The sequence below is a fragment of the Glossina fuscipes genome, unplaced genomic scaffold (genome assembly GCF_014805625.2).
Source record: "Glossina fuscipes isolate IAEA_lab_2018 unplaced genomic scaffold, Yale_Gfus_2 0, whole genome shotgun sequence".
NCBI classification, from domain to species: domain Eukaryota; kingdom Metazoa; phylum Arthropoda; class Insecta; order Diptera; family Glossinidae; genus Glossina; species Glossina fuscipes.
Genome location: NW_023998414.1, coordinates 27,981,703 through 27,989,619, shown reverse-complemented (window position 1 = coordinate 27,989,619; position 7,917 = coordinate 27,981,703). Strand labels below are relative to the sequence as shown.

The window sequence follows — 7,917 nt, the reverse complement described above, 5'->3', positions numbered from 1 at the left end:
TATATATATATATATATATATATATATATATACATGAAACTTGAATCATTAATTGCTATGCTTTTCTAGTAAAGACACTCATCCAACCGTCAAAGGATTTTCATCGATAACTAACAATTCGCTAAGGCTACGACTACTACTACTACTAATACTACTACTACTACTACTACTAATACTACTACTACTACTACTACTATAACTATGATCGAGTCAAGGAAAAAGTTCGTAGCATTTTTTTTTTCCATTGGATAGTTTCCTAGGGCGTATAGGGTACTAATACAATCAAACTATATTATAGCGCGTGTGAAAGGTGACAATCGATAATTGATTAAAGAAATAAAGAAAGACGTCTTACATTTATTTAAACCACACGGTTTAACGACAAAAAAATTGGACGAATAAGTTGTCAGCTGCGAATTGCTCGTCATTTTTCAAAAGATTAATAACAGACAGATGGAAAGCAGGTTAGATAAGATAATAGTGCGCGAAAAAATTTGTGGTCTTCAATGGACGAAACTGAACGAAAATTACAAAATCTGAATGCTTGGCTAACAATCGATATCGGTCTAAGCACTCAAGTCATAATCCTATTAAAGCAGTTATTTGAGGAAAACCAAAGAGAATTCATGAGCAATAAAGTGGTTTTCCGTTGGGCTAATATCAGGCCACCGGACTAACAAGTTTTAATGTATTCGCCGTATGGCCGATATTTTGCCCCGTTCGACTACTTTGCGTATGGTTCACTGCACAAAATCTCTGAATGGTGCAAAGGTGATTTCGAAAAACCCCTATTACCATCACTTGATTCGATTTTTCGCTTAGAAATGCCAGAAGTTGTACAGGGACGGCAGACGGCGACACATCTCTTCGCCATGATAAAGAAATTTACAAACAGATTTCTACTTACCACTAACAATGCGAATATTTCCATATGTTTTGATAATTGTAGGCGGGTAGGGTAAGCCACCTTTCTTACATTGACCCTTGACATGGCCGTGTTAGCCAGTTATACCTGGTCTTATATCAACATCTGCTAGAGATTGCAATACGCATTCTCTTCCCAATTGAATTCGGTCAGCGTTTTTTCTTTTTTCGATCCACCTAAGATCGGCCAAAAATGCATCACTCTCGCGCTACGTGTTTTTTTCAAATACAATTCATTCACCTATCGTTTTGAAAGTTACATTGGAAATATTTTGTAATAATTTCAACTAAAATTAAAATGAAATTTTGAAGGCCAAACACTTTGCTTAGCTTATTTTTCGATTATAAAAACCATTGAGCAGTGTTTAAAAAGCCGGGCTCACTTTTCAGCGAAATCTTCAAGAAAAGTGTGACTACAATTTTTAAAATATACTTTGGCATAAACTGTTTGATTCAACTTCAAATCGCATCGAATTGAATCGAATCGATTGAAAATTTCCAATGCTATCAAAAATAAAAGCAATGCTTTTAACCGCATCACTAGACCTGCGCTGTATTTTGGGGCGATTGACAATCACTTCATCTTTCCTGCCGGACTGATTGCGTTTGGAAAATTCAAATAGAAATTCGGCGCACAATGCAAGCTTGAAATTGCGTGCTATTTACGAACGAGGTTGGAAGCAACTAGTTGCTAAGACGTAGTTTCTGTTTCTTCCAGATTTTTTTTTGGATTTTAAAACCAGACTGTCATTAATGGCTTTTAAATTCCGATTTATTTCTATCACTAGAATAAACGAAATGAAAAATCAGGCATTCAAGAAAATGCCCACAAATTTACTTCGATCTAAATCAATTTATTTTCAAGAAACAATTTCACAGCATCTAAGCGATAGCTACGAGTTTCCGGAATCGATCATTTACGATCATCGCCTTATATGAAATCTCGTAAAAATAAATCTTCAGAGAGCAGCAAAAAGGGAAAAGTAGTGAGTTTTCTCGTCGAATAAGTGAAGCAATACCGTTACTTTTTCTTTCTCAAGGCAGCATTATATTAATCACAATAAAATTTCTTTATAACCTTTACAAACATACGAAAGTCACTTGCGCTTCGAAAGTCTGGACGAAAAAAAGGCGGGCTACTGAAGAAGAAGAAGAAGAAGAAGAAGAAGAGAGAAGGGCTTATGTATGCCTTGAATATGGTGCGATGAATAGAAAACGCGGAAAATTTTTATTAAAAATATTTCGATATTTTGAGCGGAATTTGCCGTTTCCTCGCGGTCATAAAATTAAAAGACGCCCTCGTCCCTAGACATCGTTCAGACAGAATTGGAGAAGAAAAGCGCAAGTATGTTCTACTATTAGAATGATTTCCGTCGTGCCGTGAAGACTTTTTTTGCTAATCAGTAGATTTTATTTCACCGGTAAGTCATTTTTCGAAAGAAACCTTTCCCATGATCAATTCGTATTTAATAAATTTATAATAATTTGGCATCAAAGCGGCTGTGAAGCTCTTATTTGTTGCTAACATGATTTTTATATATTGAATATAAACATAATTTTCATTGTATTTATAATAAAATTTCTTCTCATTAATTGCAATAGAATTTAAATGCGTTTGAAAGGCTGCTCGTGCTTGTTTACAAGCAAAATAAACAGAACATTTATCAGAACGGCCAGTGGCTGATTTTCCGCTGAGAAACTTTAACATCGTATTTAGTTAGCTTTAATATAATCCCCTTTCGCATGTCTTTGTTTCCCCCTGGTTGGCATTGATTGCACTAAACAGAAATGGAAAGAAAAGAAAACACATTTTTCGCATGACCGCAGAGTTCACCGGACATATTACTCAAGATGCGTTTTGCGAACGCCACGACAAACACAAAGAGACGCACGTTTCTGCTGCTGCTGCTGTCGCTGATGATGATTATAATGATTATGATGATTATGATGATGATGATGATGATAATGATGATAATGATAATGATGATGAAGACGATGATGAAGACGATGATGATAATTATGATCTATGTATAAATCGCCAACCAAACAAATACACATCTTAGTTTTGGCCATGAATAAACACAACTAAACACACATTTGTACACATTCGCCATATAGGAGATTGTAAGAAGGCTTGCTTTTCCTTGTTTTGATCTTTGTTCACCGACACTGTAGACCAACAAAATGTACATAAAATATTTATCAATTGCCTGATATCAGCAAATAAAACGAACGTATTACACTTTGTTGTTTGTTGTTTGTTGTGTTATAGTGACCAAATGTATATAAAAAAAAAAAACAATAATAACAGCAACAATAACAATCTGCTTTTGGCTGATGCCATCATTTAAGAAGCAATAGCAACAAAAAACCAAAAGCAAAACAGCCCCAAACAAGAGGAATCAATAAAATATTAATGCCCGATAGCACTAGTGATTGGTCAATATTCCCCAATATTAACGAAAACCGTATAGAACGCACGGACATGTATTCAAGCGTACATATATGAAAATCAAGGAAAGTATACACATATACAAACCTAAGTGGATAGATGATGGTGATGATGATAATGATGATGATGATGATGATGATGATGATGAAGAAGAAGAAAAGTATAGACCCCAAAGCGTAGAATTTTAAAGATGATCACACTAGTTGATCTCAAGTTTTCTGCATTATTGTGTCTTCGGCTTCATTCATACACATACATATACATATACACACGCGCATAGACAGTCACTTCAAGTGGACAAGAACGCTTTTGATATATACAAAAACAATAATAACAACAATAATAATAATAACCATAATGATGACTGTGATGTCGATACGGTTGGCTGTGAAATGACGAAAACTTATGGACTTGACTCCAACACACCACAAAAAAAAAAAAAAAAAAAAAAAAAGAGAAATGAACGTCATTGGATACCACGTAACCATCTTCTTCTTTTTTTCCTTTTTTCCTTTTTGTTTTTATTTTCTTCTCATGCCAGCACTAAACCAAACCACTAGCTTGTTTACTTCAGATCACCGCAAGAGGAAAACAAAGAAGAAGCAGGAAATATCACACACTTCTTGGCAACGATGTTCAAGTTTGGATGGAACATCTGCTTATATCATTATTTCATTCATATCGGGAATAATATAAGTTGGTTTTGTAGAAAACTTTTTCTGTTCTTCTTCTTCTTCTTCCACGAATCAGATGTTTAGATTAGCCCGAGGGGTTGTATTAAAGTGTCTTCTTAGCTTTGGATAAATAATGGTCGGAACTTTTCTTCAAGGTTTGTATACAATATTCTCATAACTTTTATATGCGTACGTTTCATAATAACGAAGCGACTTAAGTGAAAAAGCAATTCCAAAGCAAAATGATACATACTATGTAGGAAGAAAAATTCTCGGTTTCACGCTTAATAAAAAAATTTGGATTTTAATTAAAGACGTTCAGTAGGCAGAAGGACTACTGATCTGAAGATCAATTAATTTAGGGACTTCTCATAAAACTAACAAAAAAAACCAAAGGCCTTTTTCAATCTTCTTTCGTGTGCTGTCATTGATACTACAATATAGTCATCATTAGTTTATGAAAAATCGCAAAGACCTCAGAAATACAACAATATCTGGTGAATTTGACAGCTACACGCTGCGAGCTACATGAACCGCTTTTTGCAACAAACTTTATGCATTGTCACTTTTCCAGCGACCTAATAGCGATTTTTTACTTATGTTTGTTACCCAACGTGCAGGAGGAGCACATAACATATATACGGACGGCTTAAAATAAGTACGGTTTACTAAACTGCGTTATATAGAAGGCTTCGAAATAACCCAACCCAGATCTCGTGTCTTATATTTATTTTTTAAAAGGCTCAAATATTTGATTGGCCCTTGACCGTTTCTGCCTAACTAAATCAATACGTCCATGCCGTTTGTCTAACGTCTTCTTAATATGAGCTCAGCACCGAGCGTTAATTGATCTCAAACTAAGATATATAGAAAAATGTCTCACATATCAGATGGATCGGTTTTTGCTTCTTCATGTTACTATGGGCCCGGGAATTCTTCACTTTACACGACCGAAATTGGACCATTAGGTGATTTATAGCGCGAATGCTTTGGATTTTAGCGTCAATTGTCATCATTTTGTCTCAACTTCTTTTTTAGAAATAATTTAAATATCTTTCTTGTAAGTTCAGAGGCTATTCTCATACTCATACGTGTCCATATTATCTTTTACGATATTTAAAAAAAAAAAGTTTGCCTTCCAATCACACTAGAGATGTCAGAATTGAAAAATGATTGTATGAACAAAATTATTACTATTGACAATTATGGGGTCATAAGATTTACAAAAAGAGAAACCACATAACAATTGTGACAAAATGTATGCAACAATGACAATATAACAACTGTATTAGACAATCTGTTGTTCGGGTAAGCACATGTGCAATTAATGAGCTGTTAAAAAGCAGAAAAACTACCAGCATTGATTACTGTAATGGTTGATGTGGTGTGTAACGATGACATGATGGTCTTGTGAGGACCATGTTAAAGCAATGAACAAAACAAAAAAAAATAAATAAATAAAAAAAAATAAAAAAAAAAAATAAAAAAATAAAAGAAAAACGAAAAAGTTTAAAAAAAATAAAAGACATAATGAAAAACTGAGATCTGAACGGCAATTGATAGAGAATAACAAAAACAACACGCTGTTAAACTAACACATGCCAAGAAAAAAAAAAAAGAAAAAAAAGAGTTGATGAATTAGTGACAACCGCAAACAGTGAACGGAACGTGGTTTAATGATTACGAAAAACGTACGTGTGCTGTAAGTATTGTATTGTCAACACTATATAAACTTTTTTTCTTTATGTTTTTATTGCTGTCGTTGGTTAGTAGATTAGTTTTTTTTGGGAAAAATAAAAACAAAACCCAAACCGCAAATGATCACGAGTAAAGGGGACAACTAGCGTGACAAAACTCTATACAACTTGATGACAGTAGCTTGCGGTTATACTAACGAAACGGAAAAAACAAAAACAAAAACAAAGACAAAAACAAAAACAAAAGTTGTAAGAAATATGAAAGAAAACAAAAGAGAATTGATTGTAAGCCAGCAACAACAATAATTGCTGCTACCAACAAATAATGACAATTGACAAATTACCGTTTGTGGCAGTACGCAATCAAATGAATAGTCTCTGCAGCGCTACTGTCATTGATGTATGTTTTTCGGTTGGCGTGCTTGTCTGTCGACTCAATGCTGCGTACGTACGTGAAGACGTACGTCCCCAAAAATATATATAACTGAAGAAGAAAAAAAGCAAACAAAAAAAAAAAAAAAAAGGCAAATAATAATAATAATAATAATAATAATAATATTAAGTGTTTTTAATAATGTTTTCGGGTCTATCAAAACAGTAACTAAATTTTGTCTGAGGTGTGAAGAACGGTGAGGAGACAAGAGGGAGGGGAGTGGCTAAAATTAAAAGCCGCAAATTTTTGTTGTTTTATCATTTGTTATTTATTTATTATTTTTGTTTTTTTTTTTTTTTCAAATTTATTTATTTATTTATTTCTTCTTTTTTTTTTTTTTTAAACGTTAGTGTTGTATGGAATGTGCACTCATCCGGTACGAGTTTTTTTTGTTGTTGCTGTTTGTTTCTTCATTCAATTTGTGGTTTTTTATTGGCGGCACCGGCAATCATCACCAATCATCGACAGCAACAGCAAAAGTAGCAGCAGCTAAAAAGGCCTCCGTTTATGCCACAACACCGACCGACAACACTGGGTTATGAAACATGTCAAGTTAAATATTGTTTCAGTCATGGTTTCCAAATCGAAATATTGTTAGACCTCCCGCCCCCCGCCCCCCTCCCCTTCACCAATTCCTCTTTTAGTTAGCTATCTTGCCTATCTCTGCCTCTCTCGCCCGCACACATACATATACGCATACAAACATACGCATATACATATTGTATATCTTTTTCTCTTCCTCTTTCTTATAACGTATCTACTGAAACTTACTTGTTAGCCACTAATTGATCAATTGTCTTTTAGCTTGGCTGGCGACTTTAGTTATTTCTGTTGCTTTTTTGTAGTATTACCACATTGCCACACTTGTATCATCCAACCAATATTGGTGCAATATCGCTTTTTGAATTCGCTGAAGCGTTACTTTTTCCAATTCTTTGTGTCCGCTATTGTCTGCTGACTAATATATTGGTGGCCAAATGTGTGCGTTTGTGTTTGTGTTTGTGTTTGTGTGTGTGTGTGTGTTAATGGAGTTTGCCAGGAAAACTTTAAACGCACACATTCATACACATACACGCGAGCGCAAAGAGTGTTGACATGCTGTTACCACTTACACACCGTCTCATGTGCATGCATGCTTACTCGCCTATACATATACATGTATACATATATATTGCATATATATTGCATATATATATATATATATATATATATTATTGTATATGTATGTATATACGTATGCAATATGACGAACGACTAGGTAACATCAGCCAAGTACGTGAATGCTCGACAGTTATACACAGTTACACGATTGTAACAGCATTGAGCCACTTGTGCCATTGCCGTCAACCAAGCGCAACAAATAAATTAGAGCGTTAATATTGTTGTTAAAAAGTTTGTCTTAAGAGGTTGATGAACGTCAGCGTCCAATGCAAAAAGAATTGGTCACTGTTTACATATTGCACACGACTTGTATGTACAATCGTTTCTTATATACGAACATGCATAACTCACGTTAGCTTTGAAAAAACGAAGAATTGTGAAATTTTTTACTATAAAAAATGTTTTTCCTTTTTTTTTTCCATTTTTTTTTTTTAACTAAATAGCGAAACTTTTGTTAAAAATAAGTGGATTATCTTGAAATTGGTAAAAACTTACAATGCCGGTATCGAACAGACAACCAAGCCGTCTTTATTATTAGTAAATTGTACATTTTTAATTTGGCTAATGAAATAATTG

General features: G+C 34.1%; 1 long non-coding RNA gene across 1 annotated transcript in view; it reads right to left on the bottom strand.

Moving 5' to 3' along the window:
* Window positions 1-7,917, bottom strand: part of LOC119638897 — a 222,355-nt gene that overhangs the window by 15,924 nt on the left and 198,514 nt on the right. Inside the window, exon 3 of the long non-coding RNA XR_005247506.1 lies at window positions 6,092-6,231. This is a non-coding gene — a long non-coding RNA (uncharacterized LOC119638897). The remainder of the gene's footprint in view (window positions 1-6,091; window positions 6,232-7,917) is intronic.